General features: G+C 43.4%; 1 long non-coding RNA gene across 1 annotated transcript in view; it reads left to right on the top strand.

Moving 5' to 3' along the window:
* Window positions 1-10769, top strand: part of LOC144340707 (uncharacterized) — a 35403-nt gene extending 24634 nt beyond the window's left edge. The window contains exons 2-4 of the long non-coding RNA XR_013416977.1: window positions 3725-3813; window positions 4816-4981; window positions 9580-10769. This is a non-coding gene — a long non-coding RNA (uncharacterized LOC144340707). The remainder of the gene's footprint in view (window positions 1-3724; window positions 3814-4815; window positions 4982-9579) is intronic.
* The last annotated feature ends 1251 nt before the right edge of the window (window positions 10770-12020 follow it).

Below are 12020 nucleotides of genomic sequence, written 5' to 3'. Positions count from 1 at the left end.
GTGTTACTGTTTGTTTGCTTTCTTTTGGTATGAGACAGGGTCTTGCTTTATCTTCCAGGCTAGAGTTCAGTGGCGAAATCACAGCTCACTGCAGCCTCAACTTCCTGAGCTCAAGCAATCCCACCACATCAGCCCCTCAAATAGCTGGGACTACAGGTGCCCCACCACGCTGTCTAATTTTTGTGTGTGTGTGTGGTTTTGTTTTTTGTTTTTTGTTTTTGTTTTTGTTTTTGTTTTTTTGTAGAGATGGAGTTTCACTATGTTGCCCAGGCTGTCCTTGAATTCTTGAGCTCAGGTGATCCACCTGCCTCAGCCTCCCAAGGTGCTGGGATTACAGGCATGAGGCACTGTGCCTGGCTTTATCTTGTAGTTTTAATCTGCATTTCTTTGATGACCAAGTGACTAAGGACATTTTGTATCCTTATGAGCCGTTTCAATGTCCTCTTTTGCAACGTGTTTAGCCTGCTTTTCTGTTCAGTTGTCTCTTTCTTGTTGACTTCTATGGGTTATCTATGTTTAGATGGAAGTGCATGATGACAAGGGGTTCAGTGCAGCCTTGGATTAGAACTTGCCCAAAGTCCTTGCTTGTTCTTGAGGACTCACCGGAGGTTTCTTATGATGTCAGTTGAAGCCTCTGTCTTCCACTTTCAGTGAGATTCCCTGGCAGGACCGGACCAAGAATGAGGTGACAGGGGAGACTGTCTATGGCATGTGCCCTTCTTGCCTTCCTACTTGCCTTGAACAGATGGGAAGAAGTTGGTGTTAACCTGTGTGCTAAGAATGTTGGGGCCAATAACCCCATGAAACTAGCTACTCACCAAATGTCCTGTGTTGGGGCAGAAATAGCAGGAAAATAAAAATCTACCATGTCCCACAAAGAGTTGGAGGATCCCAGAAGTTAAAGGACAAGTTCAATGTAAACTTGTCTAAATGAAAGTTAACCCTCAATAGCACCCCTGACAGATGGTGGCCCCAGCTCTGCCCATCAATTCCAGTGATAAGAAACCCAACTCTGTAATATTCGAGGCAAACTGACCCATTATTGGCCAGCTCTGATGATGAGAAAATTCTTGTCTACATTCATATATGTAATGTGCCTCTCTGTCACTTCCACTGCTGATCTTAGATCTTTTCTCTGGAGGCGGAAGGGGGTAAAGGCACTTGCTCCCTTGCTTATGAGAGTTCTTTAAATATTTGAAGATAACCACTACATCATGATGTCACCTCTTAATTTTTCCTTTAAATATAAAAAACTAACCTCCTTGAAATAGACATCAAAAAAGCACCCAAGTCACAGAATACGCTAAAATCAAAGATGAGTAATTTATTATTTATTTTCTTGTTCGATAACATATATCATTTTCCCTTTTGTTCCTTTTATTAAACAGTGATTACCAAGTGGATCCCAGTAGGCTCATTAAAATGTTTAACTTTCATTATTACAGGTAATACCCCTCATTTTGTAGGCCAATTTCTTCTTGCCTGCTAACACCTGCTGTTACCTTTTATTCTGATGATTGTTAATGGAATAATTTTGCGGTGGGGATCTTTTCAGTGTGTGACCCTGGTGAATAGCAAAGCCCTGTTCGAATTTTCCTTCTGTGTGTTGTGTTGTTCGTAATTCAAGGTAATCTTCAAAATGATTGTAATGTGTCTTTTCTCATTTACATGAGAAACTGTCCTTCGAAATTTTGTTTCCTGGAATTGGAGAAGTTTCACGGAGCTGTTCTGAACATACACTGCACTGTATGTTTGTACCTTTGAGTGCAGGGGAGAAAAAGGAAAAAGAGATTTGTTGATTCATAAAAATAAAGGACCACTCTGGCACATTTGGGCAGTTCTTTTTTAGTCTTAGAATTTACTGTGCATATGCATTTATTCATTCAGTAATCAATAAATATTTATGAAGGGCCTATACCAGTCAGGTGCTCTGCTGAAATATTGAGGATACATTAGTGAAAGCTGCCCTCCTTGAGTTTAGCTGCTGGCTGGGGAGACTGGTAAACACATAGGGGTTTTTGATCCCCTACAATGTACAGAATGGAAGGAGCTCAATAAATGGTAACCATTATCACTGCTACTGTTACTACTACTGCTGCCATTACTGCTACTGTGATGCTATTGTTACCACTGCTATTATTACTCCATTTCTATTTTAGCCCTGCTACCCAGCAACTATAAAAGACCCTGGGCTGGGCGCGGAAGCTCATGCCTGTAATCCCAGCACTCTGGGAGGCCGAGGCGGGTGGATCATGAGGTCAGGAGTTTGAGACCATCCTGGCTAGCACGGTGAAACCCCGTCTCTACGAAAAATACAAAAAATTAGTTGGGCGTGGTGGCGGGCGCCTGTAGTCCCAGCTACTCAGGAGGCTGAGGCAGGAGAATTGCTTGAACCAGGGAGGTGGAGGTTGTGGTGAACCGAGATTGAGCCACTGCACTCCAGCCTGTGCGACAGAGCGAGACTCCATCTCAACAACAACAACAACAACAACAACAAAAGACCCTGGAAAAATTACTGAATTTCCTTGGGCCTTTTCTAACACCATAAAACTAGAGAAAACTAACTAGGTACCTGTTTCTATCTGCAAGATGGCAGTAAGTGCGTTACCAAAACAAACAAACAAAAATGGTGGAGAAAATCAGTGTGCAGATATTTTGGGGAATGCCATTTTAAGCCAAGTTTGCTTATTGAAGATTTCCCTTTAGTGGGTTAACATGCATTATGGATCTCCAAGAACATGCACCAAATTTGTTTGGCTGCCAAATATATATATTTTTTCCTAGTATCTCTCAGTATTAACAAAAACCAGTTTCTCAGAAATAAATCTCTTGTTCTGGGGAACAGATCTTTTCCCCCTCAATACTGAGCTACATAATTTCCTAAGTACTTTGCATCTTGAATGTTCCGTGACTCTACTATGTCTTAAGGTCTTCTGACATTAGGGTAACAATACCCTCCAGTGTGTGTGAGATAAATAATTAACAGTGCTCCCTTAAAAAATATTTCCCGCTTTGAATGATAAACTACATGGTCACCTTACCTAGTGTGGTGATCTTAACTCATTCTCATAGATATTTCTTGTCATATTGCTTCAGTTGCCCACAGAGTTTCTTGACGCAAAATACCCATTAAATATTGAATAATAGGAGCATCTTCCCTCTCCTAACACCATCTCCTCTCAACTGATTACCACCAATTTCCTTTGTATGATTCTCTGTTAAGTAGAGAACGACGAATAGACTTATTATCTGCTCCTTAGCTGTGAGCAGAGCAGAGTCTATGGCACATCTGCTGGGCACCTCGCCCGCCATAGAGCTGTGACATAATTACAAGTCTGGGGCATGATCTTTGCCTTCAAAGTGTTACTTAAGATCTATTATTGCCTTCAATATATTTCTTAAAACCTATTAAATCTATTGGGTGTTGTCGTGTGTTTGGCAAGATATTTTATAATGTAGTAAATGTATAAATTAACCAACAATCCCCATAATTGCTTATTATATTTATCATACATCTCTGCCTTAGGGGCAATAAATGTATTTTTTTTAGCCCATGGAGCAATAGTCTGAATAAAAGCACGTGAGTTGGATAAGGGCTGATTGACTCAATAAATGGTAACCATTATCCATTTATTTGAGTTTCCATATTTGTGACATCAATTTGATAGAACTTACTCCATTTTTTTTCACCCATTTCACCCCTCATCTTTCCCCTTGTTTCTAGTGACAATGATAGGCTCTGGTCTCAGTGGGATGGAAATACAGCCTGGAAGAAATAGGAAACTTTAATATCTGGATGGATTCCTTAAACAGGTAACGGAAACTATAGCCTGAAAACCAAACTGATTTTGATGGACAAGAACCAGAGTTTAAGGGGGAAATAATACAATACATTCTTAGGGACTAAAGAAGGTGGGGTTTGAATATCAAGAACTAAGCTTAGAACACTATGCACAAGATTTGTACCAAACACGTTAAAGGAAAAAGAAAATCTAGATGACATTATAAATTCCACCCCTCAGAGAAGAAATGTGAAAGTAGAATTCGGCTGATTTGAGAATGCTGGGGGAAGATGGAAATGCGCATGCCCCAGAAATCTTCACACCTTTTACTCCTTATCCACCAAATGCTAGGGAAGAAGCTGAAGGTGGAACAGATATTTCGAGGGGACCCAGCAGCAGGAAGGTTGCACCTCACTCTCCGGGGAAAAGTCTGGGAAGGCTGATGGTCTTTCAGGGAAACTCTGTGTTCAGCATGGCCCTGGCACCATGGAGCTTCTAGTCTGGACAGGAAATTTGAGGAGCTTTCTCTGTGGGGTTGGTGGTAGCCACGTGTATTCTACCATCCCCAGCGTGGTGCAAGAAATACATCCAGAAGTTCTGGAACATCCTCCTCTCTACAAGGGGACTAAAAATATATTGAGAAGCCCAGCGGATGGGGAGTTGCCTGGGGTCAGGACCAGAAGTGACAGATTTGATGAGGTGCCAGAGAAAAAGACCCAGCAGCCGGGCAGGTCAAATGAAACCTCTGCAGGTGCCACAGTTCAACTTCCAGGGTTCCGGAGGGCACGTGGCCGGGAGGGGAGGAGGGGCAGCAGGGGCCGGAGGGCACAGGGGTCAGAAGCCTCTGTTCTGATGCCAGGACAGTACGCGTCTCGTTGGACACAAGATGAGAGATTGGAGCAAATGACAAGAAAAAGAGAAGGGGAGATTTTTTGAGTCAAGACTATTTATTTAAGGGAGACCTGTTTAAATTGCAAGCGATCGCAGTTGTGGAACTGACGATTTTAAACAAGTTTTCCCACCATCCCCTCAGGTAAAAGCTTGAAAAATAAAGTTCACCTGGGTGATGATTGTCAAAACAGGCCCTGCCCCTTGGGCACTGACTGAGGAGTTTGGTGTGTTCCACACAGGCCGGAGTTTCCAAGGTGGAAGCGCGTTTGAAGTCCGAAGAACAGGGACGGTCTCTGCTTGCCAATCAGGTAAATATTCATCTGAAAAAGCAAGATTTTGTTATAGATTGTAAACAGAAGTTTGACCTGCTCTAGCTTAATAAGAAGGAAGTGTTTTTACGTGCATATTTCTCTAGGGTTTGTAGCTTAATGAGGTCTTTCCTTGGAACCTGATGGACATATCACTCCCTTTGAACTCTGTGGGTAAATGGAATCCTCTGATAGTCCATCTGTTTCCCATTTCCGTTTTCTGCCTCTTGGTTTCGAAGCACACGTTCCCCATTACCTGTTGCCGACCCTTGTTCCATTGCACAGCGGCCTGTCTCGCATCCCCACCCACCCCTCGGGTTGGGAACTGGTCAAAACCATCATCCCTCCGTTTAGCCATCATGGCATTGAAGGGTATTTAGGGTTTTGAGTTCATTGAATTTAAACGGATACACCTACAGCCACAACTGACTTTAAGAAATAATTCTTCTGTTGAAAGTGAAGCATAAATTGGATTTTTTATAAATTAAATCACTTAAGTTTATACTAAAGTGGCCTGAGGAAAGAATCTACTTGTCAGTTCTTTTGACAAGGTAACACATTACTTTACGGATTGTTAATTACCATTTATTCATTGATCCAGTCAAGCACCTTATTTTTGTGTGTAGGGCACTGTGCTAGGTGCTTAACTTATCTTGGCTCTAAATGCATTTTGCCAAGCATGGAGTTTGCATTAAGATATCCTTGTTGCTGTCCTCTGTATAGTGATAGAAGGCTCCCACCTAAAGGGTGACCGGAAAAAATGTACAAATATATATTTTAAAGAAGGTGATAGAGTTCCCTTTGAGTGCTTTAAAATCTCTACCTTGTTATTTTTGGTATTTCACCTTTACTCCAAAGACCCCCTGAATTGCTGGAAGCAGTACAAACTTGGCTAAGTCAGTTACATGACCAGGCAGTGAGCATGGATTTCTGTGCCAGCTTCCACAGGTGGGCCTGCTCTCAGAGGTGGGATCACTTCCTGCTGTCAGACGGGGGATCACTTCCTGCTCCCAGAGGGAGATCACTTCCTGCTCTCAGAAGGGGAATCACTTCTATCTCACGTTCATTCTTTGGCAAGAATTTGAAAGCTGAAAAGAATGATGGCATTTTGACCCGTCATCAATTTCAGCAGGGTTGGAATTTTGTTTTTTCATTCAGCGAACATTAGTACCTACACTGTGTCAAACACGCTTAGATGTTGTAGATACACCGATATACCTGAGAATAAGACTGTCTTCGAAGGGTTCATGGCCGATGGCAGGAAACAAACACATGAATAACTAGTTAAATGCACCATTTATTTATTTATCCAACAACTCTTTATTAATGCTTGTATGTTTGAAGATAAATATTTTATTAGAGATTATTTACAAAGTGCTTGGTGGAGAGAAATGAGAGAGACTTCACTTGGCGTGCAGAGGTGGGATGGGAACTGCAGGGAGCTATTAGGAGCAGCTTTTAGAGAAGAAGATAATTGAATTGAGCCTTGAAATCAGGTGGGGAAATGACTACAAGCATCAGCATCGAGGTTTGGCAGATGAACATGGATAATGAGGATAAATAATGTACACCCGTGTCTTAGGCTAAAATCAAATTCCTGCTCAGGAATTAGGGGCATAAGCAAGTAAGCACTGGGGATCTTTATTTCTGTAGGGGCTGCTTTGCAAGAAACCTCAAATACTACCTCTAGCAGATTCAGATTCAGCTTTTATTAGTCACTCACTTACTATTTGGAATCAGCCACCTTTTTTTTTTTTTTTTTTTGGAGACAGAGTCTTGCTCTGTCTCCCAGGCTTGAGTGCAGTGGCATGATCTCGGCTCACTACAACCTCCGCCTCCCATGATCAAACGATTCTCCTGCCTCAGCCTCCTGAGTAGCTGGGACTACAGGTGCCTGCCACCATGCCCAGCTTTAGAATAAGCCATCTCTAGTCATTAAAGAGGCGGTATTCATCAGCTTGGACTGGCAGTTTTGCCAAGTTCTGCTAGTTCCCTAATGCCCATCAGATACTCACAGTGCACTTAGAATAAAGACTCCACAGCTGTACTAGTCAGTTTTCACACTGCTGATAAAGACGTACCCGAGACTGGGTAATTTATAAAGAAACAGAGGTTTAATGGACTCACAGTACCACGTGGCTGGGGAGGCCTCACAATCATGGCAGAAGGCGAAAGGGGGGGTGTTCCCTTGAGTTCTCCATGTCCTCTTCACTGATTTCTTAGCCACTGGGCACAAGAAGCAGAGTGCCTGGAATCCACAAAAGATGTTTAGGGGCTCTGAAAAAGTTTTCATTCTTTCTAAAATCAGAAGGAAAAAAATGAATTTCTAACTTAAAGAAAATGTTTTACTATAATGTTAATATACCTGTCTATACCAATACAGCCATAAAATATCATTTTTAATACATACTTGAGGAGTCATGAAGGCAGAAGTGCCCAGGGCTAGCAAAAGTCAGAATGCAGCTCTAGTTGGAGCAACCCCTTGAGGAGAACAGAGCGAGTAGGTGGGGCCGCCACACAGCACTCAGCAGCTCACCTGCGTATGTCAAGTGTGTGCTGCATACACCCCCATGTTTCAGGTGCTGTATGAGGGTTTCTGTTGTATGCAGCTATTTGAAATTTTGAACGAACACAGTCATTCCTCCCCAACTGGCCCATGCCCAGCTTGTAAGTGACTGAACGGAAATGGTAACAAGGGAGTTCCCCGACTGTGCACACACTGCAGCACCTCTCACGGGATTGGCTGAAGAGCTTTGCTATTTAAGGTTGGGTCAACAGGATATTGCACTCCCAGGATTTTTTATTTAAAATGTTTTTTTCAGTGCATCTCTTTAGTGTAGGGCTATGGCCCAAACGTGGGCTTAGTAGTATTGCACCTATGCACAAATCAATTCCAAGCAACATTTTGGAAGGTTTAGATGTTTTCTCACTTCAAAATCACTCAGTAGAGGAAACTGCCTCTTTTCCTATAGCTGATCTACTTAAGGAACAAGAAGTGTTTTTCTCCTCGATAGACCCTAGCGCCCTTTCCTCAGTCTTCTGCTTCATTTTTAAAGCCAACGCCGGGCTCTTATTCGGCCCTGCACCCTCACATCCTGTCGGCACCTGGCTCAAGTGGAAAAAGTCCCTAGTGTAAACGCAATCTCATTTAAAGAGAAGTAACAAAACTCATCTGAGCTGACTTCTTCGGAAATCAGTGATTTCCACCTCCTTTTAAGCTCCTTCCAATGCCTGCCATGGCTGGTGTTAATAAGAACGCCGGCCCCTCATTTCAGAACTTTCTCCGGTTTCCTGATTTGGATATGAATGAGATGACAGTAATAAGAGGCCACCGAGATCGCAGACTCATTGAAACACATTCTTTAGTTGAAGTGGAGAAAGGCTTGGAGAGTCTCCTTCTAAAAGAGCGTTGTCCTCCTCAGCATCTTGTAATTTATCTACATCATCTTAAAGGGTGTTTGAGTAAAGCTTGGTGGATCATAAAGAATCAGTAGAAACATTCAAAATAACAGAGCATTTCTCTCTCTGTCCTTCTGTCTCAGTTTCTGCCTCTCTCTTTCTCCTCTTTCTTCTAAGCTTAGCATCAACCAGAGTAGGCCAGATTGAGCCTGTCTGGTGTTCATTTACTGAAGCAGTTTCTGTACCACACTGGTTCTCAGCGTATCAGTGAAAGCTAAAATATCACCTTGCAACAGTTTGCTTCAAGCCTCGATCACGACAAATCTGAGAGCAAAGAAAGTCAGGTTACTTGGTAAAAGAACTACGCTTGAGCAAAGGGAGCCTGATTATTGCAGAGAAAATTAAAGAAAAACTAAAGTAGGTCTCAAATGGAGATGGAGTAAAGGAGAAATGAGCCTTCATTTGTGAAGGAAAACGAAGAGACAGAATTAGAGTTACCTCGAGGTGTAAACTGTGGACCAGATGAATCAGAAGCACAGAAATATTCAAGGGCATGTGCAAAGATGGGAGGGTGACGTGTCGCACGGTGCACACACACAGCAGAATGTGGGTCGAACGTGCCCCGCGGGCTGCAGGCCCAGGAAACCCCCGCGTTCCCGGCCTGAATTCAGTCCAGAGGAGGCTGGCTGGTGTTAGCTGTTGCATCATGCCTGCAGGAGAGCAAACGAGTTTTCTTTTTCTTTTTCTCCTTCCCCTCCTCTTTTCCCCTTTCCTCTCTGTTTCTTCCTCTTCTCCCTCCTCCTCTTCCTCTTCCTTCTCTACTTCTTCCTCCTCCTGTTACTCCTCCTCTCCACTCTTTTCTGCATCTCCTCGTTTCCTTTTGAGGCTGATTAGCGGCGTTGTGCTGAAGAAGGCCTGCTCTGGTGTTGCTCTGTCAGCTTTATTGATACATACTTAAATCTTACTTTTATTATATCCTAGGGTGGTAGAAGGTACTAAATTATATCCGTGATGTCTCTGCAGCTGTTACATAATTGTTACATGCCCCATCACGCTTTATTGCCAGACAATTGACTGCTTTGGGAGCTGTACCTGTAAGGTATTAAAAAAATAAGAAATAATGTTATTAATGGTTTGTTGGTAAGAGGCTCAACATCATTTCAAAACAAACTTTGTGCCTCTTTTATTTTTTTCAACAGAACTGCAGCATCTCCGAGTCTTGTGCAGCTGGTTAATGTGATGGCATTTATAGCGAAGGGTCCATGAATGCTTCATGACGGTGCCTCTCTCCCACTGGTGAATTATGTACATTTATGTGGCGTTAAAGCCCTCAAATGGCCCCGTGGAGGCGTGGATCACAGAGAATTGAGGCTGCCTGAAAATGCCTTGCAGGTGGCCGCAGCCAGCCCATGGGGCAAGATGTTCCTTTCCCTTTCCAAAACACACAGCAAAGTAAAAACCAAACACCAATGCTGTTTCTGAATGTTTGTGTCCCTCCAAAATTCCTGTGTTGAAATCCTCCCCTCAAGGGGATAGTATTAGGAGGTGGGGCCTATGGGAGCCACTTAGGTCATGAGGATGAAGCGAAGCCACCTTAGAAAAGAGGCCCAGGACGCAGTGGCTCACGCCTGTAATCCCAGCACTTTGGGAAGCTGAGGTGGGCGGATCACGAGATCAGAAGTTCAAGACCATCCTGGCCAACATGGTGAAATCCTCTCTCTACTTAAAAATATACAAAAATTAGCTGGGCATGGTGACGCGTGCCTGTAATCCCAGCTACTCAGGAGACTGAGGCAGGAGAATTGCTTGAACCAGGACCCAGCAGGTAGAGGTTGCAGTGAGCCGAGATCACGTCACTGTACTCCAGCCTGGGCTACAGAGCAAGACTCCATCTCAAAAAAGAAAGGAAGGAAAGGAAGGAAGAAAGGAAGAAAGGAAGAAAAGGAAGGAAGGAAGGAAGGAAGGAAGGAAGGAAGGAAGGAAGGAAGGAAGGAAGGAAGGAGAAAGAAGAGAAGAGAAGAGAAGAGAAGAGAAGAGAAAAGAGGCGAGGCCCAGGAGAGACCCTCACCCCTTCTGCCCTGTGAGGCTAGAGTGAAAAGTAGCTGTCTATGTGTGAACAGCAGGCAACTGCAGGTGCCTTGGACTTGGACTTCCCAGCCTCCAGAACTGTGAGAAATAAATGTCTGTAGTTATAAACCACCCAGAGTGTGCTGTTTTGTTATAGCAGCCTGAAGGGGCTAAGACAACCAATCATGACAATGGAGAGCAAAGCAACACCCGTCCCGGGAACATGATGGAGGGTTTCCAATTGTGATGACTAGATTGCAGTTTAAAAGTATATGAATTCAGCCCTCATTTGTGCTTTTATAGTTCTTTGTATAGATTTTGACCATTAAACTTACAATCACTTTGTTTACTTTAAAATAGTTTTGGGTTGCCCTTTCTTTATAGCCACTGTGAACTCTTGGGCTGAAGGGTAAGGCCTGAGAGCCACAGTGGTGAAAAGCATGAACAATACAGGCTCTGGGAGATCCAAGGCCAACTCCAGCTGGTCTGCAGAATGGCTGTGTGACCTTGGGCAAATGATAGACCTCTCTGAGCCGCTGTCTTTTTCTGTGCAAAATCAGGCCAGTGTCTACTGCATTTGTCTGTGGTGAAGATTCAATAATAGATCTAAACTGCCTACCTCAGAACCCGAAACCGAGTAGGTGCTCAAGAATGGTTAGCTGAGTTGAATTGAATTAAATGCATAATTTGCTTTATTTGGACACAGGCCATCACCAATTAAATGATTCTAACACCACCAACATAAAATATCAAAACTAAAAATCTTTTCCCTAGAAATAATGTTTCACTTCATCTTGCATTTGAAAATCCTTTATCCTGTAAGAAATTCTCCCAGAAACCTAATTTATCTACAATTTCAAGGGCCGAGCTTAGTTTCTGTAACCATATAGTTTCATTCTGCCATAATTATATGTCTTTTAAGAAACATTCCATGAGTTGTCCTTGTAGCCCAAATGTATTCGTTTTTGTTAACTCTGGAAAGTGCAAGTTGAGGGTATTTTGCTTTTGGAAACAGGACTTGATACAGTGAGCCATGACGATTTGACATGCTGGGGTTGTCTCCTAAGAGAAAATCAACTCTCTAATGTGGTTCCAGACCGAGACGGGAATCACAGCGTGTCTGCTTGGGCTGACAGCATTGTGAGGGGGTGTGTGGGGAGTCATGAAGGGTACACCATTAGGCTGGGAGGGGTGGGTTGGTCTCCTGAGAATGGGGCTGCAGTGTTTTCGGAACTAAGTGGGTCTTTTGGGCTTGTCTCCTTGGTTTTGTCCAGGCTCAGTGGGGCACTGTTGGCTGGGAGGAAACATGGCCTTCGATGTTGCCCACTTGGCAGTTTCCACCATTGTTGACTCACTTAGGCTGATGGCAGCTGCCTCTGCTGGGAAGGAAGCGTTTTTCCCACAACATATTAAATTCGGCACTGGAGGATGGCTGGCTGGTCCAGGGGCCGGATCTGGCTCTGTTGCTCACAATGATTCTGTTTGGCAAGCATTTTTAAAAAGCCTTGGTAAGTTCCAGATGGTGACCACTTGCCTCATTTATCCTCCATTTGAAAAAATTCAAAAACTATTC

This window comes from Macaca mulatta, chromosome 4 (genome assembly GCF_049350105.2).
Source record: "Macaca mulatta isolate MMU2019108-1 chromosome 4, T2T-MMU8v2.0, whole genome shotgun sequence".
NCBI lineage: Eukaryota > Metazoa > Chordata > Mammalia > Primates > Cercopithecidae > Macaca > Macaca mulatta.
This window is presented reverse-complemented; position numbering and strand designations above follow the sequence as displayed.